Raw genomic sequence first — 26,699 nt, 5'->3', positions numbered from 1 at the left:
CAGCTCATGACATTCGCGAGCCTCCAAAGCCCGCAAAGGCCTCGAGGAGCAGCGCAGGATTCGGCCGTCGCCGTCCCAGTGCGCGACCCGGCGCTGCTCCCCTTGGTTTGCAAGGGCAGACAAATGGGAACCAGATTTTGAGATGCCTGAGCTCGTTTTCGCACAGTCGAGCTTTAATTCATCTTCATTACGTTTCCTCTTCACTGCAGCTCCTCATATTGCAAGGACAAGGCTTCCAATGACAATTATTTGTTCTTTAAAATTTCAATGAACTTCACATGCAGATTTGGTCTAGCAAAGGCAGACCAGATTGGGGTATTTATTGAATAACCATTTGGTTATTTAGCCTGCCAGTACTTGGGGTAGGAAATGCATTTTTGTAGCCCTTGGACAACCTTTCCCATACATGAAATTCCCATGCTCATGAGCCCTGATCGAGGAACTGGCAGATCTCCAAACCCATCTCTGAGCTCCCATCCCTGAAAGTCATTCAAGAGTTATCTCTTTGCACTTTTCCATTAATCCATAGGTATTTTCAGGCACTGCTCGTCTGCAAAGAGCAAGGATAGTTCCAATATAATTCATTTATGATGAATAACCACACACAGCGCAGGATACTGGCACCTTTGCCAGCACCGTGGGTTAGAGGTTATTTAGCCCAGCCAGCAGCTGCCAGCTGCTACCACCTAAATCCATATGCAGTTGAGTAAAGAAGCTAGACAGACCAGGAAACCAAGCCAGTGTTGGAAACTCAGGCCCAAAGGGCATTTCGGTGTCTCTCATCCATGCTGCAGCTGCGATTGCTGCTCCTTACCCAAGTATTGTCGTCATCTGCCTTAAGAAAACTGCAGTAATTGGCTCAATTCATTCTAAATCAGTTATCATTTGTGCAAACGACAGCCAGGGGAAAAGCAGCTCGCAGTTAGTAACATCCCCACTTTCGGAAACTTCCAAAATGAGGCAGTCTCCAAAAGCAGGGACCTTGAGGGCGATCTCCGCAACGGCCCGTCGGTTGGGCCGTCCCTCCTCCGTGCCCCAAGCCCGGTGCTCTCCCAGCCTGCCCCGGCCACAAACCACCCGGGAGCTCATCCGGCTCGGGGCAGCCAAGACCTGGGGCTGCATTTCCCCCTCCCGTAAGCTGTGCTAATGCCCCCGCCGGTGCCGTTTCCCAACGCGGCCGTTTCCCAGCCTGCGCAGAGACCCTCCGAATCCATCACCGCTGCCTGCGTCACGTTAGCGGCGGTAATGAGATTCAAAACAGCAGTTCCTTACTTTTATGAGCAAATGGCCCTGGATGGATGATTCAGGCAGCAGTCAATTCCCAGCAAGAAAGTGTCAGCAAAATCCCAGCCTCTTTCATGTAGGTGGATAACAGCAAATAAAAGTAGGGAATTATTAGAGCTTAATACTTAGAGGGGTGGTTTTTTTTAAAAAAAAAATCTCCCTGGTGCTTTTCTCCAGTAGATGCTGAGCACTTTAAATAAACTAAGGACTTGGGTGGGGGACCCCGAGGCTTGCAGCTCTGGGGGGGCCACGCAGAGACAGGCGCCCGCCACCTCCAGACTCCTTCCTCCTCCTCTACCAGCACCACCTATATTTTTCTTGTCCATCAGGCTGACGAATGGGCAGAAAACAGACTTTGGGCTATTTCCCGCGCGAGCTGCCCACTCCTCCTCTCCCCTCAGCGGTGACTGAGGGCTGAAGGAGCAGGAATAGCATATCCATTTCCTCACGCTGGTAATAAATACCTCTATTACGGCAACATTTCGCCGCTGCAGGCTCCTTCTCTCGCTCGCTCGGCAGCTCGCTGCCCCCGGGCAGGCGTGATGAACCGAAATTCTCATTTCTATGGGGAATAAATGGTGGGAGTGAAGCGGACAGGCTGCAGCCAAGGGCCCCGGGGGAGCACTGGAGCCTCCCTGTGCCCTCGCCGAGCTCCGTATGAGGATTTGGCCCTGCGACGTGGGGAGCCCAGGGGTTTAATGTGGGCAGGAAAGGGGGGGTCCAGCTGCAGGGCAGCGGTGCTCGTCCTCGCTTGGGGCAGCAGGCGCAGGAGGGGACCAGGGCAGCACAGGGGCACAACGGGCATCACTGCCGAGGGGCAAACACGCCTGGGTGCAAAAGCCTCCCGGGTGCAAAACCCTCTGCCAGGTTCATTAGACAGGAAATTAGTAACCCTCCATTTGGGCGGGGGGAGCTCACCTCGGGCTCCTATTTACCTGCATGGAAAGAAAGTGGCTGCAACCTCATGAATTTTCCAGCTGGTGAGCACGGGGCTAGAAGGGAGACGCTGGGCCAAGCGCGACTCCAGTGCAAACGCAGCACTCGCCCAGGTTTGCGCTGGTTCCTGGCCAAGGCTCGACGGACGGGGAATGACTCCCGAACCAGCTCTTAGGGACGTGCGTGTGGCCGCACTGGCACAGCCCCGGGTCCCTCGTCTCCGCTGCGCCATGTGCCTCGGGGCGGCCCCGTGTCTGACGCGAGACGGGAGCAAGGACGAACGACCCTGCGACTAGTGCGCTTAAAGCCTCATCGAGACGGGGCAGGCGGAGCAGAAAGGTTTGGTCGCGGCAGGAAAGCCGGCACGGGGACGGCTTGCGCTTTATAGTCGGCAGCAAAAGCAGCCTCCCGAGGCGGTCGCCTTGCTGCTCCCCAGCAGCAGCGATACAGGTGGCTTCTGCCGGAGAACTGCTGACAGCTAAGAAAAATCACGGTGTATTGGGAAAGATGAAACGCTGAATGAATTCAAGCGTTGCAGGGGCAACTGCCACCCCCGTCAAAAGCTCCCGGCACAGGGAGAAACCAGGGGAGCCAAAGGAAAAGGCCTGATTGAGTGAAGGGCTGCAAAGGGAGACCTTACAGCACGCGGAGAGCTCAGCCCGGTCCTCATTTTGGAGGGAGCATCCTGGGAACAAGCCACAGCGGTGGTGGCCTGTGAATGCAGCTGCCACCTCCCTCTGCTCCCCAACCTCCCTGCCAGGTCGCAGGGATGCCCGAGCCAAAGATCGCTTTTCCAAAACAAAAAAACGCGCACTGGCTACCAAATCCTTTTGAAATGCACTTAGGCAGTTTTCCCTCGTGGAAGTGCCACAGCAGGACGCTGGAGACCCAGCTCCATCCCGGGTGGTGCCTTAGAAACCAGGGTAAAAGCAGCCGGAGCGGCAAGCGCCTGCACAAGCGCACTGGGGAGAGGGCATCGCCCCCGGGAGCGCGACCGTCGCGGCATCGCGGGGCGGTGGATGTTAGTGGAGGGCTGCTCGGGGCCGAGCTCTGCAGCTCCTGAGCCAACTCGGCTCTGCAAGATCAATATGTTTTCGCATCGCTAGCACTGCTCCGCGTGTCAGCAGGGTCGAATGTATCTAAAAAGCGCAAACAGGTGGTGGGATTTCTTTCTCCCTCTGCAATCCACTAACAGCTTTAATCCCGGCCTTTCCAGCACCTCCTTCCCGGGAGTGTGAGTGCATTAGCACTCATTCTTTGCTTCCCTGCCAGCATCTCCATCACCTGCTTCCTCTGCAAGAGCGTGCAGGAGAGCACCCATCGCCGTCACCCTGACGGGCAGCGTCGCCCCCCCACCCCGGCAGCACCGCAGCCCGCTGCAGCTCTGCTCTGCTGCGCGGAAGGAGCCCTCGCGCCTGGAGTGACGCTAGTGATTTGCAAAGCCTGAAAAAATCCACCTTTAAAAGGTGTATTAGGGGGTGGCAGCCACCCAATTTCCCCGGTAGCCTGCACTCGGTGCGTCTCATCCATTTCCTGCAGTCTATTTAACTTCTAAATTTAACAAGCTCCTAAACAAGTAATAGCACCAAGTGGCAGCGCCTGGCTCCCAACCTGCGAGTGGCATTTCAGAGGCCAGGCTGCCATCGACACAAGCAATGGGAAATTTCTCAAATGTCTCTTTGATTTATGGCTCTAGTTAATTCTCCAGGAGGCCCGCGAGCTGCCCTGAGCGCACAAAACCTCAGAGGGATAAATAATTTAACAGGCGGTTAAATATTCTTTAAGGTCTAGAGAACATCAGCAGGAGCACGGATTTCGGGGGATAACACAAAATTACAGATCGAGGACAGGAATGGAGGGGGGAGAAAGTCCTAACAGGGCACCGCTGCTGCCCGGCGGCTCCGGGAGGGATGGAGATGCGTCTGCTGCCGTGAGAAGGAGCCGGGCAGGGACAGGACCGGGGCATCCCGCCGCCCAGCTGCCGGGGAGCCCAGGAGAGGTAGATGGCAGCAAAGCCTATTTCTTGCTGCAGCCGGGATGCGACAGCCCCGGTCCCGGCTCCCGCTCGCCAGACAGGCGCAGTCTGGCCACGCAGGCTGCTTTCGCAGGCCCCCAGCGCCGCACCGATGCTCAGAAATTGTCGCAAAGGCTTGGACCCGCGGCCCGGCCCCCCGGGTGCCCCCGCGCACCGCTTCTGCTCGGCACGCTGCCAGCCGCTGCGGGAGCCGGGGCAGGGACGGGAGCTGCTGCCGGCCGGCAGACAGGGCGATGAGGCGGCGGGTCGCTTCTGCTGGCGGCTTGGCAGCATCCCGAGCCCGAGGACCGCTTATCGGATTGTGAACAGAGAGCAGGGATTAACAGATAACCCCGGCGCTGCTGCTCTGCTTCCCCACGGGCCCGGGAAGAGATGGGCCGAACCGGCTGCTCCTGCATCCTGCCCCGGGGCTGCTCCTGCATCCTGCCCCGGGGCTGCTCCTGCATCCTGCCCCGGGGCTGCTCGTCCCTGGAGGAGCTTGCACGGCCCCTCATCCCCCCGGCTTTGCCACCGCTGCCCCCGATAACATGGGGCAACCAACGCTGTTGGCTTTCGCGTTGTGAAGCGCTCGCTGTGCCTGAGCTCCCTGGGGCAATTCACGCCGCTTCCAGCCCCGCGTGACGCCGTTCGGCCCCAATCCATCTGCAACGCTTCGTTAGCAGGGCCCCTGCGCCTCTTCAGTAAATCAGCAGTGAATAAGCACACAAAAAAGTCCCTTCCCTCCCTCCAGCCGGTCCCCGAGGGACGTGGCCACCGGGCACCCAGGGGTGCAGGCTGCTCCGGCAGCCGCAGGAGGAGAGACCCGCGGACGGGACGCTGAGCTCGGCCCCGCGGGCTGAGTCATTTGTGCACCCGCCGCTGCCGGTCTCAGCGCAGCGCCAGGAGGGAGCCGGCCGCAAGGTGACACGACGCAGGCGCGCGGAGGGAAGCGGGACTCGCCGCGTTGATGGATGCGCAAAAATTTCCTCCAGCCTCCAATGCTGAGTCAGCACTTCGGGCTTTAATAATTTACAGCAATAAGCAGGGAGATAAGAGCGAGCGGGCGCAGGACACGGCTGGCCCGTGCATGGAGAGCGATGCCTCTGCCCGAGACCCGCTTGGGGCACCAGTGCTGAGCAGGGTGCAGAATCAGAGCCGACTTCCAAAGCCAAACTGGGCTTGCACGGGAACATTGAACCTGCCCCGGCGCCGATTGCAGCAAGAGCCTTTGCCGTCCCCACGGCCGCTGGCGAAGGGAGCACTGCCGACATGGGAAACGCTGCCCTCGGGCAGTGGGGTGCCACTGAGCTCAGATGCTATCACAGCACAGGTGATAACCCCCAAGCAAGCTGTTTGCAAACTCCAAAGCTGCTTTCCAAGAAACAGGAGCACTCACCGCATCCCCACTGCTGCATCAGCCTCGTGCCCACCGCAACGCCCTCGGCTTCAGCAGGAGACGAACGTGCCGGACCCCGGCTTGGGGACACCCCGCACGCAGCTCTGCCAAATGCAGAGCAGGGTTTGTGCATGGACGCATCTCCTCCCCCACCTGCTAAACAGCCCCCAGGCCCCACCAGCCCCTTATCAAGGCAATTGGGTGCTGCCTGCTGCCAATCACCCCCAGGCTCCTCGCTCCCGGCTCTGCCCCATAGGGCTGATCTGCCCTCATGCCCCACACCTGGACGCGACCGGGCTGGCGGCCCCTGCACTGACCCTTGCCCGGCGCCCGCCACGGGCATCCTGGGGTTGGCAGCACCCAGCTTCGCACCAGCTTTTGCTCTCTGTCTTTGGGAGCAGAGCGGGGCTGCAGGGCTTGTCATCTCCGGGACAGCTTACAGATGCTAAAGATGCGTATTCCCGGGATCCGGGCCTTGCCCTTTCCCATCACCAGCCGTCCTGCCTTTGCAGCAGTGGCCCTGGGGCAGCCGTGGCCTGCCTCGCTCTTCCTCACCTCCTCGGGCGCCTGGCTGCATTGCTGCCTGCATCCCGCCGACTCCTGCTACCATCCATGCAAAGGCCGTGCTGGAATTTCAGTCTCCGACATGCTGCTCCCCGCGGGCATGGCCTGGCCGTGCACCGCTGTCGAGAAAGCTCTGCTTTTCCCCGTGTGGCCTCAAGCCGGGGGGGTGCTTCACATTTAACGTTGTTCCTTGGCCAAATGGGTCATTTTGGAGGCCGAGGTTGCTCGGAGAGCCTGCACAGAGCAGCCGTGCTGGGAGAAGGATCCCCTGAGCGACTGGGGGAAGTGCGGTGGGATGGGGGCAGAGTTACAGCAAGAGATGTCTTTGCTAAGAGCAATAAGATAGGCAAAAAACTGGCATGCGCGAGCCAGCAATCTGCAGCGGCTCGGGTTTTACTAGCGAGTAGCGGAGCAGCTCCCCAGCCGCAGGACGCGGTCAGGGAGCCGGGCAGGGGCGGCGGGCAGCCCGCCGTGCCAGCTTTAACGCCCCGCGTCCGCAGGGCAGACCCAAGCACGCCGCTCCCCGTCCACGGTGCCCGCGTTGGGCTCCAGCGCTGGCCATGCCGACCCTACTTATTTTCATAGCCTTGGTGGCTGCAGGGATAAATCAATATAAATAATGAGTTCATAAACTCTGAATCATGCTCCTAACAGTGTTATAACTTTAATTTCAGCCTCAGAAAGAGGGGGCTGGGGCCAGTCGTCCGCCTCCCCTGTTCCCCCAGTTGTTGGTTTTTGCTGCCTGCCAGCGTGGCCGGAGCCCCGCGTCCCGCAGAGGCAGCCGCGTGCTTTGGAGCCGGCACCGCTGCCACTAAACCCCGGCTTTGGCCTCGCGACCTCGCCCCGCCGGCCGAAAGGGAGCTGCGGGCAGAGCCTCCGGGCTGAGCAGCCCCTCCGAGCTGCCGCTGCCCGAGAGCCGGGTTCTCGTCGTCCTCAGCATCCGTTCCGGTACCCAAGCCACAAACGGGTTTCGGGAAGCAAAATGCATGCCAAGCACCAAGTTCCTCGGAAAACTTAGCCTCTAAAGAGCAGCTTTAGCCAATTTTGATTATTGTATAAATTTCCTTTACGGCGACACCTCGGTTCTGACCCGGATCCGGCATGGGGCAGGTTGGTGTGAGCCAGTCCTTCTCCAAACACCTGAAAGCATAAATAGTCCCCAAAACAGAGGGAGAAGGTGCAGCAAGGCGGGTGCCTGCCGCGGGGCCGGCTCGGTCCCTCCTCGTTCCTCCCTCCCCGGCGGTAATTTGTGGCGGTTTAAATTGTGGCGGTGCTTTTATTTTATGTGAGCAGCGCTAACCGCTCGTAAACATGCGGAGTTGGATATTGAAGCTCACGCTGTTTTTATCGGCTGTCAGTCCTCGAAATTTTCTGTGGTTATGAAGCTTTTATTAAAAAAAAAAAAGAAAACACTTCTCTAATTGAGTGTCTTTCAAAGATACGCACCTGCTTTTAATCTGCACAGGTATATTTATATCACCACCAGTTAATTTTTATTTACCTCATACTGAAACTCATCTTCCTCCTTAATTCCCCGGGCCGTATTTGCTTTGAAATCTGAATTAGACCTAGCGATCGGCCGTATATTTAACGCTGCCATTAAATTCCCAGTTCTGCTCTCACTGCTTTCCAACCAGTCGGCTCAAAGCCGAGCAGCGGCAGCCCTTTTCCAGGGGCGCTCGAGGCCGGGCTGGGAGAAGAATAAGTGGAGACACGATCGCCGTTTTCAAAGGTGCAAGAGAGGAAAGGTGTGGTGTGTCCTCTGTGCATGCGGGACAGGCTAAAAAATGAAATAACGGGCTTCAGAGCCAGGAAACCTTGGGTCAGGCAGGAGGAAAAGCTCTAGCCCCAGCACTGCTCCTCCAACGAGTCCGTGTTGGGCATCTCCTGAAGGGCACCAGGCTGAACCCAAGGTGCGACTCACCTCCGCCACGTCCTCGTCCGAGGAAAGGTCTCCCTCGTGCTTCGTCAGCCACCGCTCGCCAGCACCAGCCTGGAGCACGCGGCGTGGAACCTGGGGAGAGACGCAGCCCGGAGCGGGACGGCTCTGTGCAACGTGGCCCCGGCCGGGCGTTTGCAGCCCCCCCGGCCGCCGGAGGACGCGAAGGGGAGGTAGGTCAGGGCCTGGCAGCACGAGCCAGACACCGTGCTGGGGGAGGCTCAGCTTGGGCGCGCGATGATGGGCCAGGCCGGATGCGTAGCTTCCCATGGGAAAGGCACCCTCGCTGCAAGGCTTTCGCTCGGGGTGCACCGCCGAGCATCACGCAGAGCTGCCCCTGAGCATCTGCACCCCGGAGCGAGAGCCTCGGCGAGGGCGGGGAGCTGAACTCAAGGAAACCAGCGTTTGTGCAGCCCTGCAAGTGCGTCTTCGCTCCGGCGCTTGCTGCGGACTTGCCCAGGGATCTTTGCGCTGTTCAGCCGAGCAGGCTGCAGAAATTAAACCAGGCAGCAAAAAGCAAGTGCAATATTTTAAAGCCCTTCCCAGTGTAACAATCTCAGGTGCTATTAATAACACTCGTAAGGAGCTTTCCTTGAATAGATATGATTTTTATCTCAACAGCGTCTTTTTAAATCATTTTTATCCCCATGAAGTTTCCAAGAAGCGTGTTTTCTGCATGCCATTTATCTTGCCAAACATCCACCACCCCTGTTTATTATTCACTCCCTCCTCTTTAGCCCTTACCGGGGACTGGTCTCCACCCTCCACTTCAGCACGAGTTTCGAGCTCGAGATGATTCCCGTCCCTCCCTCCACCCCACGATTTCCCTTGCACATGGGCTTTACTGATGGCAGCAAAACTAAATCAATGGATCAAGCTAAGGAGCCATCAGGAGGTAGGAAGGGGTGTGCTCAGCTGCCAAAAATCCTTAGTGTCTTTGCTGGTCTCATTTCTTAAGTTAAAATTAAAGTAAATACCCAGAAAATCCCCCTAAATTCTCTGTTTTTCTCTGCAGGAAAATGGAGAGCTGCCGCTGCCCCTTTGCCACAGCCAGGCATCACCGCCGGGCCACGGTGAAAATGAAGCCGCTCTCAGTGAGCGATTGAAGCCGAGCGCTCCGGCTCCCCGTGTTTCCGAAGGCTTCAGGGTCCTTTTTCGAGCAGCACCTGCTAGAGGCCCCGGTTAATGACTCATTGGGGGGATGCTTGAGGCTCGTCTGCGCTTGGTGGGTTTTGGATGAGCAGAGGAGGGGATTCAGGAGGGACCGCGGTGCCTGCAAGCAGCTTTCGTTGTTGACTCCCAGGAAAATTTGCTGCTCAAAGCGATTCCCTTGAATCTCAGCCCCCGGCTGACCTGCGGGGACGGCATCGGGTGTCAGGACTGCAGCCGTGCACAGAGGAGCGCCGGGGAAGTCGTCACGGCCCGCCAGAAGCGGAGGAGCTGGCTGCAGCACCGCTGGCCTTGGAAAACGTGGGAAATTTCCAGGTGCCGACGGAGCTCAGCATCGTGGCGAGTCCAGGCGGGCACATCGCAGCGGTGCGGATCAGCCGGCATCCGACAGCCCGTTTTGCAGTGCTCAGCTGGAGCGCTAAAAGTGAGCTCGCTTTCGCTCCTGCCCTAATCTGAATTTCTGGTGAGAAAAGGGAGCCCCTGAGCCCCGGCTGCAGCGTTTGCATTTCCAGGCACAAACAGCTCGCGTTCCCGACACTGGAACGGCAAGTCTGGGATGGTGCAGCCTGGTCCTGGTTCGGGACCTCGTACCTGCACCATAAATAGCTGCCGGTGACCAGCCAGCCCGCGAGCCCCTGTCCCACCGGGCAATAACCCCCCCAAGCCACGGCATTTCAGCTGTATCCGCTAGGAACGGCAAGACAGACTGTGCAAGAGCTGGAAGAGAAACATCCGCGGGAAAACGCCTCCCCGGAGCATCAATCCCGGGGGCGAGGAGGGCCGGGCCGGGCCGGGGCTCAGCGTTCAGGCGTGAAAGCAGCCTTCAGAGCAGCAGATGCTGCGGCACATGAAACGGCAACGCTCTTTCTGTGGGAAGTTTTTCCATCCCGAGGTGTGGCCAGAAGGCACCTCCCCGCCGTCAGCGGCTCTGGCACTCGGCAGTGGCTAATTAAACCTTTTATTTGGTGCCTGGAGGCGCGGTGGCATCAAGGGCCCTCATCAAAGCAGAATCCCAGCGGGCCGGCTCTGTGCAGCGGGAGGGACGCGATGCCAAGGCTGCCTGCGCAGCTTTAAAGAAAGTTTGGGCTTCGTTCTCCTTTCCTAACTCTTTAAATCCACCTTGCAAACAACTAATCCACCTTTATATGTTGCTCTGCAGCGTTTGGCTGCAGCCGTGGAGCCCGCACGTCTAAGGGGTTGCATCGCCAGGCCATCGGGGAAGCAGTTTTGGTACCTTAGGAGACCTCAGCTTCTCAGGTCTCAGCACTGGCTGAAAGGCCCTTCTGGAAAGTCCATGCTCTGCTAAGGGATCCCAGGACTTGAGCGATGCTGAGGCTGCCCAGGCTCATTTCTATGTGGGGATGGGACATGTGGGCTGTCCCCACCGGGGACAGGGCCCCGAGAGCGGTGTCCCCAGCTCTGCTCTGCAGGTCCCAGGCCCTTCCTGCGCGGTGACCGCCCCAGGCTGGGGTTTAGCCGCCCGGCTCATTCGGGCAGCAGGAAGGGATGGTGACAGAGCTCCGAGGTGGGGTGGATTTTCCAGCTCTCACAGATACAAAGAAGAGTTATAATGTCATTTATCATCTTTAAAGATACACCGAGTCAACAAGAGAATGAATCCTTCTTCATAACCCAGGGTCCCAGGATATTTTTAGTGTGCATCATAAATTATAATACCTTTTTATTTTTGTTTTATGGCCTGTCCCCGGCCAATTCTGGTGATCTACATCCTCGGCCTCCCCCTGTACTTTAGGAACAAGCTCTGTCCGTCCCCCTCCTCCTCCTCCTGCCACCAGCTCAGCACCTCTTCCCCCCCCATCCATGTGCGCACTGCCCTGGGATGGGGCTGGAGAGCTGCAGGCATCTGACGGCCCGGCCAGGAGCGAACGGTTGGTGTCTCGGGGCTTGGAGCCTGCTCTGCCCCAGCCTCACCTCTCGTCTAAACCCCACGCAGGTCTGCAGTCGGGTTTGCAGCATCAGCCCTGCGCGTTAGGGAGCCCGGCCAGCCCGGAGCAGGACCCCGCAGTCCCCCGCGTCACTGCCCCCAAACCCGGCTGGCCGCTGCCCTTCCAGCGGTTAGAGCCTGATGCCACACCGACGCTGGAAAAATCGGTAATAAGGTGAGAGCCGGAGGGAGGAGAGGTGAATGTTTATCCCTTGGAAATATGGAGATTTGCAGAGATGAGGCTGGCTGAGAACATTACATTCGGCACGCTAAGCCGCCGAGTTTGCGCAGGTTTATGCAGAGCTCAGGCGCTAGGCTCCCTATCAGGAGGGAGGCTTTAAGCGTGTCGGGGATTTGCAGGCAACAAGAGAAGAAAACAGCCGGCTCCTTGGGACTTGCCCAGCAAGGCTGACATCCCCGACAGCACTGTATTTTCCTTGGACTATAAGACGTTTAGGGGCAGAGACTGCATTTCTGAGACCGACATGGGATTTCCAGGACTAATGCAAAACCCCCCAATTACAGTCATTCACATTTTCCATCCTTTTTCGCACAAATCGGTAGGCTCTTCGCTGCCTGCCCAAGGCAGACCGCCGCGGGGAGCCCCAGCAGTGCCACCGAGCCCAGCGCAGCTGCAGGTTCCCGTCGCTGCGGTCCCGTTGCAGCCACGTGCCCCCGGCCGGGGCCGTACAGCGCCTTGCACGCTAGCTTTCCACGGAGATCCAGCCATGCAGGAACTATCGGCAGTGTAAATCCTGGCTGCATTTCCTATTGCCACACATGAAATGCCACGGGGATTTAGGAGATGCTTCCAGCTAATTCCCTGGATCACAGAAAAGCAGCCGATAATGAAAACGCTCTCGTGCATACGCCTGCTGGTGCAACAGGCTCCGCGGATGGACGGACCGCGCTAGCACGTCCCCAGGGCCCCGCAAAGCCAGCGCACGGAGCAGGCGGACAGGGAAAGGTTAGAGGTGGGAACAAGGTGATGGCTTTACCTTTAAAGGAGCTCAACCCTGAACCCCTCTAAAAGCCTGGCTCAGGGTAACTAGTACCAGGTCAGCAGCGGGCCTGGCGCTGCGCTTGGCTCCCAGCCTTCCCCACGGCCTCTGGGGCTGTATAGTGAAAAATTAGAGCAGAGGAGCAGGTTAACAGCCAGGAAAATTATTGCTAACGACATGACGAGGGGCTTGTTCCTTCTTTTTCTATTGGAGGCTGAGTGATCGCTTGTAGGCAGTTAAAAGGCAGGAGCCGTGCATTATTGCAGGGGATGCTCTGGAGTAACGGGAGGCTAATTAATGAGCAGCTCTTGTTCGCTACCAGGGGAGCGCTCCCAGGGGCCGTGCTGCAAGCCAGAGCGCGACGCCGCCGGAGCGGGTTTTAGCGAGCGTGGCGAGGTTGCATAGCACCGGGGGATGGAGGAGGGTGAAAACAAACCTGTTGCTCTGTGAGTGACGGTCCTGGCTGAGGTTTTGCATGTGGCGCGGGACACTGAGCAGCTTGGGGCAGGGGAGGACACTTCAATCCTGACCACAGGGACAGGCAGGACACATGACACTCGTTAACATCTCCCAGAGGCTTTGGTGGAGCAAAGGGGTTGGCTCAGCCTCGCAGCTAGCGGGGGTTTCCCCCGGTGCCTTGGTGGTTTCAGGGTGGGTGCTGAGCACAGAAACGGCTCAGCCTTGCCCTGGGACTGCTGGATGAAGGACGCCCGAGGACATCGGGGGACACGGGGCTACCGTGAGCAGCGGGTCCCATGAGACGAGCGCACTGGGAGAAGGGCGGGTGAGAACAGGGCAACAGTGACAAATGAGTTTAATTCCTCCGCAGACGCCACTTGGAGGGGGTGATTAATGGCAGGAGCACCTTGTCGCGGCCTCAGGAGCTCAGGGAGCCGTTTCGGCGGAGCATGGAGCAGCGGGGACGATGCTCGGCTGGGTGCCAGATTAGGGAGCAGCCTCGCACCCAGGGGACAGGCCATGACGGCCACACGCAGACTCCAGCATCCAGGGCAGAGACACCTCGTCCTGCCTTCCCAAAGCTCTCCCGGCAGCTCTGGTCCCCTCAGCATCATTTATGTATGGGGGTCCTTCGGGAAGCCCCGAGCACTGCGTTTTGGCTCCAAAGCGATCACGCGATTCACCCTGGGCCCTCAGTTGCGCTGGGTGCCGCAGCCCCAGTCCCAGACCCGCTTCCTCGGAGGCAGCCGGCTGCGGGCACCTGAGCCGCCTCGCCGCCAGCTCTTGCCCTGCAGCTGAAGCCGAGCAGCTGGAGGAGCCGCAGAAAATATGGGAGACAAAATATTTCATTGGGTAGCTTTGCAGAGGGCCATAAAGAGCCTGATTAACACCACAATCATTGGCCACTATTTCACGGTAACAATAAGCCATCCCAGCTGTTGCTGGCTTTGGGTGGCATCAGCTTGCGACAAAAGCCAGGTTTGCACAAGAGAGTCCAAGTGTGAACGAGCATACCTCTGCACAAGCACTTTCCAACTGCCAAGAGGTACTTTGGGGAAGTCTTTTTCCCCGAATCCCATGGCCCAGGAGTGAGCACTTGGCCCTTGGAGGTCCCTTCTGCATGGGAGTGAAAGATCCTTCAGCTCAGAGAGGGACGGTAGAAGGACAAGGTGTTTTAGACCACGTTTCAAAAGCAAAAGATCTGGTTCTTGCTGCTCAGCTGAAAGCCCACTGCAGCTGCACTGGGAGCAGCGATTAAGGGGAGCAGTAGCTGCCCCCTCTTGCACCCAGGCTGGACTTGCCCCTGCAGAAGCTGGAATTACAGATGTTGTCTGGGCTGTGCAAACGCAGGCCAGTGGTGGGGCCGCAGCCAGGAGAGACTCTCAGAAACAGCACCGAGCACTTCGGACCCTCAGCACCTCCAGCCAGCTCTGCCCAGAGACCCGCAGTGCGTCCCTTCCCGTTGACACCTGCAAAGTGGGAATCGAAGCTCTGCCCTGCAGGGAAGCGCAACGGCAGTGGGATGCACTGCAACGGGGCACCGTGTCACCCTTCCCTCCCTCCGGCATGCAGCTCCGAGCAGGTTTGGGTCTCCGGCATCCACCTGCCCCCAGCCCCATCCAGCTTCATCCCTGCCTGCAGGACCAGCTACACCAGGGAGCCGAACAGCCTCTCCCAGCCTGTGCGTGCTGCAGGATTTACGCTTTCCAGGGGCACAGCAAGCTCGTTAGCTCTGGCCTCGCTGGCTTGGTTGGAGGGATGCACGCAGCCTGGTCAGGACCAGCCAGGCCGGCCCTTGCTCCCGGCCCCCCATCTGGAGCTGCGGGACGACCCGTGCTGCCCACAGCTCGTTACTCACTTTCCGCCTTGGTCTGACTCCAGCTGGCTCCTCCATCGGAGCAGGGAGACGGGCTTGGGCTTGATGGCTCGCTATCGCTGCCAGGAGCAGCCCCTCATGGATGAGGCACAGCAGCTGGTAGCACTGATTAAAAAAAAAAAAAGGAAAAACCCAATAATTATCATCCCATGACAGCCAGTTCTGCTGCCCGGAGCCAGGGCTGTGGCAGTGCGGGGCGAATGGCTGCAGCGGGCGCCAGGACTGGGGCACTTGCTCGCTCCCGGGGACCCGGTGGTGACAGGCAGCACGTGTGTGCGTTCAATGCAACTCCCGCACCCATGGGTGACGGCACTGGGGAGATGGTTGGACCTGCGTGCTGTGCACCACGAGGCCCCCAGGAAGCCCGCGGACAGGCCCCCCTCCGCAGCCACCCCTCTGGCTCTCGTCCCTTGGCATCTCGGCGGAGTTTCTGTGCAGCCTCCTCTCCCGGCACGCCTGGCCTGCTCATTAATACCTACGGCTGAATTATTTATTACAAACAGATGCTAGAGTTTAAAGAGTGTTAAGAGGATATCCTTGGCTAATCAATTTAGTTTTAACTAGTTTATGTATTTATTACGGACGGAATTTGGACTTCAGCTGCCATTTTAAATCACCCCGTTCACCACGGCGCAGCTCGTGCTGCTTGGATGCTCGTGCTGCGTCCCTGGGGAGCACGAGCGATCCACGAGTCCCTTGTTGCTGGCCCAGGAGTGGGCTTGCTTGTTCCCCCTCATTTCCAGCGGCTACCTCAAATTCAGGCGCTGATCTGAAGTGAACAGCAAAGTCTCCAACGGGGAGCTTTGCCTTCGTGAGCCGTAGAGAGAGCTCCAGCGGTGCCAGGGGCTGGCGGGGAGAGCGCAAGGACGTGCAGGTAGCAGGTAGGAGGACGGCAGGCCACAGGAAGGATGGGGAGATGTCTGCACAGATGACCACCTGCTCTGGATGTCCTTCTCCATATAATCCATCCTAGCACCACCTTTGCGTACCCCGCGTCCTCTCTGGGAACACAGCGGGATGCGACTGATTCACAGCACTGAGAATCTGACCCAGAAAACACACGTTGAAGCTAATTCTGGGATGAGACCAACCCAAAGCCAACAGAAATCGCGTGGGTTTAGTTTTTTCACTGCTGCCATTGTCACAAATCCCCAGGGTGAATCTAGCACGTCTCTGTGCCAGTTCATCACCCTCTGGGAAGCACCAAAGTCTTGGAGGACCTGTCAGCCGTGCCTGGGTGAAGACCCACAACGGCACTTCAGCTTTTAGCTTGTCACCATTTCCGAGAGATATTGGGAAAAAACACCAAGAAGGGGAGATGCTGTAGGAGGAGAAAGATAAATGGTGCTGGGAAGAAAAGGAGGAGGAGGGGGAAGGAGAAGGAGATTGGAGAGAAAAAACAGAGGAGGGGGTGAAGTTGCACATTGAAAACAGCAATTAAAGCCACCCTGAGCTCACCCAATTAAGCTGCCTGGAGAGAGGAGGAATCCCAAAGGATAATTTCCCGGAAAATTGCTCATTTGTCTCTTTCAGTCTCCAAAGCTGGAAAGCTTTTGTGTCAGTCAAGTCGTGGATCTGAGCTCTGGGGAGAGAAAGAGTGAGAGATGTTGGTAATTTAGCAGGCAAAAGGCATCTCTTCCTAGAAACCTCCTCAAAAGCGCCATAAATCTCAGTAAACCTTATCCTTAACTACGGCAAAGCAACGAGCCGGGAACCAGCCGAGTGGAGGGGAGCGGACGGGGCACCCAACACCACCGCGCTGTCAAAGGCTCGGTGGGGCCAGGACACTTCCGACGGCTTTTTAGAGGTTTTGGCCATGTCCCCCCTGAGTGCCAGATCCCTCCTGCTCCCCTTTTTCCAGCCTCTGCAGCAAAGCAGGTGGCGATACCCCAAAACGGGTGATTTCTTCCCCTTGCCAGCTCAGGCCTGGCCCTGCCTGCGCCTCATTAAGAGCTGAGCTTGCTCCCTCCGTTCACGCCGGGCTTGCTGCAGCCTGTGCAGCGACTCCGTTTTCAGCTATGAAAGAACATATATGCATTTATGTATATGGGCAAAATAGAGCAGTACTGGGGGGGTTACTGTGGAAGGAAAAATGCCAAGCAAATCAACAAGATAGGAGCCTGTCCGGGCATGATTAATGCTGGGCCCATCTTCATCCTCTCCTTGGCTCATCCATAATTCACAGCAACCTCGGGACGGCAACGCGGATGAGCAGAGCGCACTTCAGGCCTTCCAGCCGCAGGGACTCGGCCCCGCAGCTCTGTGGTCCCCACGACTTGGCTGCTCCAGCCCCAGAAACACAGGGACCGTGGTGGGGACTGGGAAGCAAGGATGGCAACAGGCTGGGACGTGCCATGGTATTTCAGGGTGCGTAGTTTCTGCCAAACTGCAGCGAGAGCGGGGACAACCCGCTGCATCCACTTTTTGCAAGGACCAGGCACTAGACAGCAGCAAAACCCATATGGTGAGCAAAGGTTGGACAAGGCCCCAGTCTTGCTTTTGGAGCCCAGGGACAGAGGCAGGTTCCCTCCAGGGAACAGCAGAAAGGTGTCCCAAGGACCATGCAGACCCTACATGCCAATGGTCACCCTTCTGCACAGGCTTCCTCGGACATCTCCATTCTTTGCACGTGGCCCTGGCTGCTGCTCTCTGCTGTCAGTAAAGCCAGCGGTATACAAGGGCCTGGAGATTTACGGCTGTTCAGCGCTAAGGGCCATGCTGGGTGCTTAAATCCTGGAGTTACAGGAATCAGCGGAGTGCTGTAATACCCAGCTAGGCACGGATGAGCAGCTGCCGCGGTGAATAGTTCTGGATCGAAAAGCGTCCAGGGAGTCTAAGGAGATGCAGAACCACAGAGCATCCGGAGACAAATCCCAACCCATGAAAGAAACAGGAGAAACCGAGCTCAGAGAAGCAACTTCAGCTCCGTGTGCAGAAGAAACCGCTACCGCACACAGACCAGGCAGGAGCTGCAAGGGACGAGGCTGAGAGGCGACATTTCCCTGCCAGTAAAAAAACAGCATCTCACAGCGGCGAGTCCCAACGGGTGCGAGGAGCTGTTTGCGGCAGCACGCTCCTAATGAACACATGCTTCCCAAAAATCTAACGTAGCTGGACCACAATATAACCGAATCCCAGATGTTTCCAGGCAAAGCACAGGATGAAAGCTGAGCACCTTGGCCCAGAATTTGCCCCTGTACCTGGCACAGCACATCCAGCTCCTGCAGCCCACCCGGCCGGGCAGCCAGCAGCAGGGGGGAGCCTGGAGCAGAGCCCGGACCCTCTCCGGCCTCCTTCCCCGCTCCCGGAATCAGAGAGGTGCCGGCAACCAGCGGGCTCCAGCCATTTTGCCAGCACTGAGGCTCAGACAGTCAATCAAAGCATCAGCTTGAAAGTGTTAAAGGCCCATGTCCGTCTTTATTATAATCACAGCGCTACACCTTGTCGCCGCGTGTGCCCTAATGCTGCAATATTTTGCGCATGATTTCACCAGCTGCTGCTGGAGGCATCAGGGAGCTGATGCTCCTTCGCTGCTCTGGATGTTTGCTTGCTTGCTTGCTGTTAAGCCTCTTTTTATACTGCCTTCTCTTTATTTATTCTCCTTTTGCTATTCAGAGCAGTTGATCCCTCCCCCCACCACCACCATGGCTGGTAGCGTCTTGAGCAACATCCAGCCAACAAGTGCACAGAGCATCCAAAAAGCAGGGCCTGCACCCAGGAAGGGAGGAGGACTCGCGGCTGCATTGCTGGGGTCTCCAGTTACAGCGTATGGGCTTAACACGAGACTTCAGCCCCGTTACCGGTACCCACCGACATCCCCAGCCCAGCCTCGGTGCGCAGGAGCTGTCACCACCCTCGCGCTAGCCCAGCGAGGGGAAGTAGGAGGCCCGCAGGATCCCACGCGGCATCTTCAACCTGCCACCGAGGAGGAGCGTTCAACGCCCAGCCCAGCCTGGGTGGCTCCAGAGAGCCCTGGGGGCAATAATAAACGTTGGGGTTAACAACAAACCTTGGTTAAACTGGGGGGAGTTTTGCACCGGAGTCCTGGGACACTTCCGAAAACCCCCGTGCACTGATAGCAGTTCATAACCACGGTCTCCGAGGCTTTGCAAAGGGGTAAGCATCCTTCTGGCCACATAACAGGGAAGGAAATGAGCTGCAAGGAGCTGACCCTGTCTGCAGTCGCGGCAGAGCTGGCACCCGAGTGACACCGCACTCGTCCTGCTGCGGTGCTCGTCCTCACCAGCACCCGCTACGGCCTGACGTGCGGGAGCCCATCTCCAAAATTGCGCTCTCCCTCCGGAGGCAAAATCACTGCGGTGGTATTGAGAGGCTTTTAACACTTAAATTTCACGGAAACAAGCCATGAGACAGAGCCGCCGGATCCCTAACCTCGATCTCAGCACAGTGCCGTTGTTTGCAAGGGGAATAACCACACACGCGAACCCGCAGCGATAGCCTCACCTGAGCGCTCTGCAGACACGGGGCTTTTCTACCTCACCTTAGCATGGAAAGAGCTCCTTTCGCCGGCAATCAGCGCACTCAGGGCCTGGTCGCTTAGCAGAGGACCCGCTGGCCACAGACACGATGGTCCGACGGATTATCCGAGGCATGCACACATGGCCTGATGACACCATGAGAAATATCAACCTCTTTTACCTTCCCTGAACACCGCCACCGTCTCTGATGGGCTCGCTGTCCCTCACAACTGCCCCTCGCTCCGGCCACTGGGTAAAAAACTTTATATTGCAGGAGATTAATGACCTCAGAAAAATGTAATTACACAACAGGGCTCTGCTCTTAATAACTGCGTATTTTACTTGTCAATGTGCCTTAATTGAAAATGAGTAGGCGATACAAGTTGCAGTGGAGTTGGCTGGCAAGCCTTTAACGCTATATTAATTGTAGTAATTAGCAGTCACTTTATGTTGGAGTCATCTATAAATAGGGGGTCCATTAGTTTAGCAGAAGAACGTGATTTAAAATGCAAATAAAATCCCAACTATACAGACAAATCACTCCTTTTCCCCCTACCCCCTAAACTTACAGTCACATGAGGGCTGCGATGCTGCTGCGGATGAGCCGGGCGAGTTTGTCTGGAGCAAGGGAAGCAGTTTCGTCGTTTCCCATCCTGGGAGCAGCTGAGATAATCCCAGTGACAAGGTGCAGAAGGGGTTAAGGAGCGCGGGAACGGCAGGGCTGGCACAGCCCAGCGGCGCCCAGGACCGCGGTGCCCATCCTGCCCATCCGGAGGGCTCCTGGGTTAACAGCTTGCTGATGACATGCTCCACTTATCTGGTTATTACCCAAAGAAGAATAAGAAAGAGAGGAAGACGGAGCATTGCTTTATTAGCACAGAAACACACTGAATTACAGACTGCACTACCAGGGGCAAAGTAGCCCCCTAAAATAAAATACTGGCTCTGAAACCCAAGGAACAGCGCTATTAAAAATTAGAAAACAAACCAAAAAAGCCCCATTTCACTTGCTGCCCGGTTCTTGGTTGGAAAGAGATCATCCGCTCCCCGCCGCTGGCGTGACTGCTGCCAGCTGCTGGGGTGGGTATCTATTCCCGCACAGCCATTCCTGAGCAGCGAAGAAACAACGATCTGGAGAAAGAAAAAAAAAAAAAGAAAAGAAAAAGGAGAGAACTGCTGAGAGCTCCCTATCTGCCGCAGCAACAGCTCCCATTCAGGTGCTTAAAAAACCCCAGCGTGTCCTAATCGAGGATACCTTTTTATTACTCCCCACAGGAGATTTCACCCATTTAATAACGTATCTCCCTCCGAAGCGATTATATCACGAAGATGAGAGCAGGGAGGAGAGCAGCCGCCTCCGTTCCCTCCCCGCCTCCCTGCCAGCGCCGCAGGGCGAGGGATGAGAGGGGCTGGGGACGCTGGGGACGGAGGCCACCCCGCAGCCCCTCTCATCCCTCCCTCCGGCTCCATCCTCCCCACGCCGCGAGCGGCTCCTGCTACGTTTTCTCGGAGAGGCGGACGAGAGCCGATGCCAGGACAACCCCTCGACCCTTCCGCACGTCACGTCTCCAAACGCCCGGCCTGCCTGGGAGGGGAAATGCCTCAGCACGCAAGCGGGGAGAGAAATAAAGCTTTTGCATCTATATAATGAAAGGCTTCTCGAGACGTAGCAGGCAGGAAAGGCCCCTCGGTTCCAGCCTTTGCAATGAGCTTCTGCTAATTATGGCTTTATCTCCAAGCACGTTCACTCCTGCCTGCACTGGGGAAGGAGCTGCAAGTGCCAAGGCCGAGCAGTTAATGAACGCGGGGACTTGAGCTGCCGCCATGACTCACCGGTGATCCCCGTCCCTCATCACTGGCCGGCAGGACGGCGGCTCTGGGACGCGCAAGGAGCAGCAGCAGCGAGAGGGGACGGCTGAGCTTGGTGGGGCAGGAAGCCGGAGGGGAAAGCATCCTTCTCTGCACGCCCAAACTGCAGAGATCCCGCGGACCCCACACGCACGGTCAGGGAGGAGATGACAAAGACGGGGGCGACGGGAAGGCGGAAAAACTCACAAGGATGTTTTTGAGTCCGTGCCGCCCGGGTGCTGCAGACTGGGAGCCCTTCGCCCCAGGGAATTCCCATTCTGCGCCTCGAAAGAGACACAGGAGTTTCGGCCGCTGCTTAGCGAACAGAAACTGGACCAGTGGATTTGGCTCCAGTTCTGTCACTGCTTGTCCAGGAGTCAGTTCAAGGTCCCCAGTGTCACCGCTGTGAAGTCACACTGGCCTCCAGGAGCCCGTTCTGCTCTCCTGCGTCTGACGTTGCCTCCCAAGATCACTCTGGCACCATCCCAGAGATACCATCTGGCTTAAGGGAGATTGGGAGCAAAGCCCTTGAGCCAGCAGAGCTGGGCTGGCAGCTTTCTGAGACCACAGCTTCTTATGAGGATTCTTGTCACGTCTGGAGAGAAAAAAAAAGCTATTTTTTGCAGTTTGCCCACAAACCCGGAATGACCACAGAGTAGTGTTTTGCTTCCAAAGTTTCCTCTGGCTCATGCTTCAGCTGTGCTCACAGGCTCTCTTTGGAGCAAGTTTATCCATAGGAAAGGCCAGAATGAAGCTGAGTATTTGAAGCTCCATCACAGTTTTTCGCCCCTGGCAGCCACCTGGAATTGTCATATGATGGAGAGGCAGGAAACGATCAGTATAGAACATGTTTTTTCCCCAAATCTTCCCCAGACTTGGCAGAGCAACTCAAGGTTCCTCAGACACGTGAATATTCAAAGCAGGCAACAGCTCTTCTGCCGATGCATTCGGTCTCTCTGTAGAAGTTCAATGGACAGCCTGGGATTTACGTTGCTGAAAACACGCCCTGAGGTGTGGGGCGTTCAAGATGATGTGTCTTTCCTCGTCCCTTCTGCAAACGTGTCCTCTCCAGGGCCTGAAAGAAGGGAATGATGTGGCATGGAGTGAGTTGTGCTTTGAGTACTGCCTCTCATCAAAGCGTTTATCATAAGAGCAACAAAAAAATAGGATGAAATAAAACAAAAATAAATACACAATCAACGTTGGCGTGGAAGGCAAAACAGGATTGATCTTTTGCTTGACTTACTCTGAAAATTGCTTCTCCACTGCCCGTTTATGCACATTAATTGAACGTCTGGCCCGGCTGCCCGTCTGTTTAAGTCCTCAATCAATCCCCTTTCAGATGACTGCGAGATCAATAGGGTGGTAATTTAATAAAGGACATTTTCAGTTGACTTTTAAAAGCCACTGATGGGATTTAATTCTTTCCTATTTTTTTTACACAGAAAGGGACAGTGGGGGAGGAGAACCAGGGGTCAAAACGAGATCCAGTGCTTTCCCCTTCCAGAAGCATCCTCTTCAGGTGAGGCCTGTGGTGAAGTTCTTGACTCTCCTGACTGTCCTCCACCCTTCTTGAGACACGGCGCGGCAACCTTGGATCAACGCAACAGCACTGGGTGTGAAACTGCCTTTATCAAAGCACCCACAAGCTGGTCGCAAGTCGTAGGAAGCCGGTGCTAGGGACGTGCCCTTGTGCACCTCCCAGGAATGGAGAGCAGTGGGCTGGAGAGCACCCAGGATCTCATCTCTCTTCATCGCCCTCGTCAAGGCAACACAAGTGCACTTGACTGTATCACTGGGAAGTGAAAGAGCACTCATACCTGCACCAAACTCCAATCTTGCCTCCAACATCACTTGCACTACAAGGACCAGTTCTTGTGATGCAGCATCTTCAGAGACCCTAGGGGTCAAGCTTCAAGCCAGTGCACCAAAATGCTGGGGACAGTACATCCATCTCCCATGGCATTTCCCAGCTCAAAAAGCTGCAAAAGTGACCAGTGAGGCCTCTGGTTGTCTGTCCCTTGCAAGAGGCTTGTCTAAGGTAAGAGGCACATTCTGCCATGCTGGACACTTAATCGCTAGATGGGAAAAAAAGAGGTAGAAGAGCTCTATCAAAAGCTCATTTCGGTTCTTTGTTAGTGGGACGGACACAGGTGAGGCACTCACCAATGGGCACCCCATGAACCATGTGCATTAGGGTCTCATTAGGCAGGAATTAACATTTTTCGCCCACCTCCTCCAAACCTATTGGTTTTGTGCTGCTTGATTTCAGTCCAGAATTGGTCCCAGTGCCAGAACTGCCTGGCTGTCCTTCAACTGCACATTAGCCTTTCGCACTATTTAATGCCGTTCTTTCTTCCCTGCCTGTTCGCTGTTCAGCCGTGAGAGCAATTCCCCTGCTTTGCAAAGAGCCTCTGCGCCAGTGTGGCCAGAATCATCCTCCCCTCCCCAGGCTCCATCTCCAGCCTGTCCATGTTTAATTTCCTCTAATCGTTTTCTTCACAGCCTTCCTCTCTAAACCCTTTATCTTCCTCCAGGCTGCAATCCCCTCTCTTTGCTGCTTCTCCATTTCTGTTCTCTGATGCTTTGCCCAAAGCTATCTGCATTACAGTGATTTAACTAGCGCTGTGCTGGGAGAAAGGATTACTTCCCTGCCCTTCTGCTCAAGTGCTCCGCTTACACATCCCAGGATTGCAGTTACCTGTTAACAAGCGTTCACCTTGGAGGCCGTGCCAGAGCCAGCTCTGCCTGTGCTGTTTCCAGCCAGCACCACTCATCATTTTTGCCCTCGATACGTGGCTTTTGGATGACATCCTTGTTAATCTGGTTAGGGGCCTTCGCGCTTCGCTCACCTCTGCACTGCACCTTCCGTGTTTTCTCTGGGCCATGTTCATGGAGGGAGCGCTTTCTCCCAGGACGGCTTGCTCCGATCCGTAGGCTCCGACGCTGCTTCGGCCAGGCTCCCTGGGGCTGTCGGGGCTGAAGGACATCAGGGAGACATGGCTCCTCACCCTCCCGTGTCCTGCCGGGAAGCTGCCTGGGGCAAGGGAGGTATGGAGAGGACGGTCTCTTGGAGGGACACGCTTGGCACCAACACTACTGGAAAACCCTTGATTTTATTGGAATGACTCTGATTCCCACCTCAACAGCAGTGAGAGGAGCATCGAGCCCTTGGGTAGCCCAGCCGTGCCAGGCACCGCTCCCACCCAGCCCAGCTCTGACTAGAGCGCACGCGGGCCGGCAAGCTCCCGTCCAAAAGCAATGCAGAGAGACTCCTGTCACCTGCTGCCAGTCCCAGGAGGTTTGGCAGAGGGCTCTGGGGTGCTGTGGCTCCGTCGCTGCTGTCCCCCTCTTCTAGGCAGCAGGTCGAGTTGGTGGGAGGCTGGTTCAGGGCGGGCAGCAAGCTGCAATCGTTCCACCGAAAACCCCCATGCGGCTTGCCTACGAAACCTGCCGTGCTCTTTCCCTTACAAGCCCTCATCAGCGTGAAGGGAGCTGACATAGTGCCCGATCACATTACTTACTGCTTTTGCGCGGTCTTGAAGGCTGTTCCTAGAGAGAAGGGCGGCCGCACACCCTCCCTCTGCTCCGGCGCATCAGCCATGCCTCTCAGGACAGAAACCGGAGGAGCCCGTATCTATAAATAAGAGACATGAATTAAACATGACTCTCACATTTTCAAGGGTCAAATCAGTCACTTCGCAGTATCATCTACTCCCACAGAGGAAAGAAGGGGAGAACAACAGTAAGTGTTTATCATTACTTGTTATTTGTGAAGTGACATGTTGAAGGACCGAATCTCGCCCCTACTGAAACCGTGGGAGCCAAAATCAGACCCACTCAGCATTCCTCCAAAAAACCACGAGCCTCCTTTAAAAAGCAGCAGGTGATGACAGTCCCCATTTTAAAGCTGGGTGAAAATTTTAGCAAGAGAAGCAGCTAAATAAATAGATTAATTTGACACACTTTGGCAGAGACAGGAACACAACCCGAGCCGCCCGGTTTTCCATCCTCTCCTCCAGGCAATCAGATGAAGCAATCTCCTTCCTCTTCCCACAGGGCTCCATGGGGAGGATGGGACCCTCAGTCTGCCGGTGTCCCCGAGGGCAGCCGGGACAGCCAGAGGGACCGTCCTGCGAAGGAAGGAAGGAAGGAGGAAAGGTACTGTTACTTGGCAGCAAATGTGCTGTGTGACCACAGTTCAGAGGTGCAACTTCCCGAATTTCAGGTGCTCCTCTAAAGGACGTTATAAACTCCATTAATGAGCAGAAATGGATGGGAGGCATCAACAGCTTTTTGGCTCCACTGGAATCTCTACAAATCACAGCCCAGTTTTTCATTTCAGCGCTGGGAATAGATAAGGATGAATGCAAGCCAAGTTCCTGAGGCTCTTCCCATCTTGCTGGAACAAAATCACTTCCTGGAACCAGATCCAAGATCACATATAGATAATAAAGCCATAAAAGTCTGAGTTGCAGACGCAGCACTGCGTTCTCTGCATTTGTATTTCAGGACTCTTTCGAGCACTGGAAACTGCTTCTCTTGTGCCATCTCAAGCTGAGACTTTGCATGATGAAATTAGCCCGGAGTGAAGCGGTGCAGCCGAGTTAGAAACTCCTGAAAACTGACAACGCTTCCAGCCCCCACATTAGCTGCGACTGCAGGGATGATGTGCCCTAATTGGTTTTAGCACACAGGCAAGGTTGGATAATGAAGGGAACCACGTATTTATCTGCTCGCAGGGATGTTTTATCCATATGTCACTCCCTGTGTAGCAGAATTTTCAGGTAACATTGTATTTCCTTTGGGTTAATTTACTTACAGGTGTCGGATTTCCTTAATTCCTGGTTTCCTTAATTGGCCCCGCTGTTAATATCAGTTTGTGTGCCTCTGCATCTCTGGGCCTCTGCTGCTCTTGCTGTAGCAGCCGCCACCTCGCTCTCCTTCGCTTGCTAAAATTTTCCCACTGCCTGAGACTTCCAGTGGAAAGCGAGAACCCCGTGCGCATGCTGATGCTGCCCGCCCTGGAGAGCGGCAGCGACCTGATATTAGAGCTGCAATTAAGCCCAGCCAAGGCACGGCAAGATATTCATCCTCAAATGCAACCTGGCCTTGAAGGAGTCTCACGCCGAGGCTCTGCTGCCGGCGGCAGCGGTCCGGGAGGGAGGGCGCAGGCGGTGCAGCGGGCCGGTGCTCCGGCCAGCTGGGAAAGGATAAATGCCTGCTCGAAGTGCATATTACCAAGAACAAGGCACGCGTTGGACTTCAAATACGAATTAAGCCTTTGGCACTGGGAACGTCATTGCCCAGGCACCGCAAATGCCACCTCCCATCGCAGCCTGCCCGGGCGAGAGCCCCTGGACGTGAAATCCTCCGCAGGGATTTCATGACTCACATGGCCACACCAGGAGTCCAGCGCTATCAGCATGGTGCAGCCTGTTGTCCCCTTCCCCGGGACTGGCCCAGCTTCCTCCGTGGCCTCACGGATGCTGTGAATGCAAACCTGCAGGCACACAGAGTATTTTCAATTTCAAGCTCCCAAAAAAGACCTTTGGAGTGAACAGCGCTGTCAAGAAACATATTTAAATTACCAAAAAAAACTCAAAAACAACCCTGATGTGCTTTTAGATTGTAAAATAAATGAATTGCACAGAAGACAGAACAAAAATCGTTAAAATCTATGTAATCTTCCATATTTTCCTCCCCAAATTAGCAGGCTGGATTCTCAGCCGATGTAACTCTCCACTAAATGGCATTCAAGTTAATGGACCTATGTGGATTTACACCAC

At 56.2% G+C, this 26,699-nt stretch overlaps 1 long non-coding RNA gene across 6 annotated transcripts in view; it reads right to left on the bottom strand.

The window, feature by feature from the left end:
- Positions 1-10,868: 10,868 nt before the first annotated feature.
- Positions 10,869-26,699, bottom strand: part of LOC112990138 (uncharacterized) — a 71,194-nt gene continuing 55,363 nt past the window's right edge. For 2 of the 6 annotated variants that reach the window (XR_003261001.2, XR_010385240.1), the window contains exons 3-10: positions 23,763-24,547; positions 20,896-21,985; positions 20,051-20,193; positions 18,395-19,879; positions 16,043-16,166; positions 14,567-14,689; positions 12,247-12,363; positions 10,869-12,071 (exon numbers count right to left, since the gene is read on the bottom strand). This is a non-coding gene — a long non-coding RNA (uncharacterized LOC112990138). Of the gene's footprint in view, positions 12,072-12,246; positions 14,178-14,566; positions 15,586-16,042; positions 16,167-18,394; positions 19,880-20,050; positions 20,194-20,895; positions 21,986-23,762; positions 24,548-26,699 lie in introns of all 6 variants that reach the window. The other 4 variants (XR_010385241.1, XR_010385242.1, XR_010385239.1 and 1 more) reach the window with 4 other exon arrangements.

Source organism: Dromaius novaehollandiae, chromosome 27 (assembly GCF_036370855.1).
Source record: "Dromaius novaehollandiae isolate bDroNov1 chromosome 27, bDroNov1.hap1, whole genome shotgun sequence".
In the NCBI taxonomy this organism is placed as follows: domain Eukaryota; kingdom Metazoa; phylum Chordata; class Aves; order Casuariiformes; family Dromaiidae; genus Dromaius; species Dromaius novaehollandiae.
This window is presented reverse-complemented; position numbering and strand designations above follow the sequence as displayed.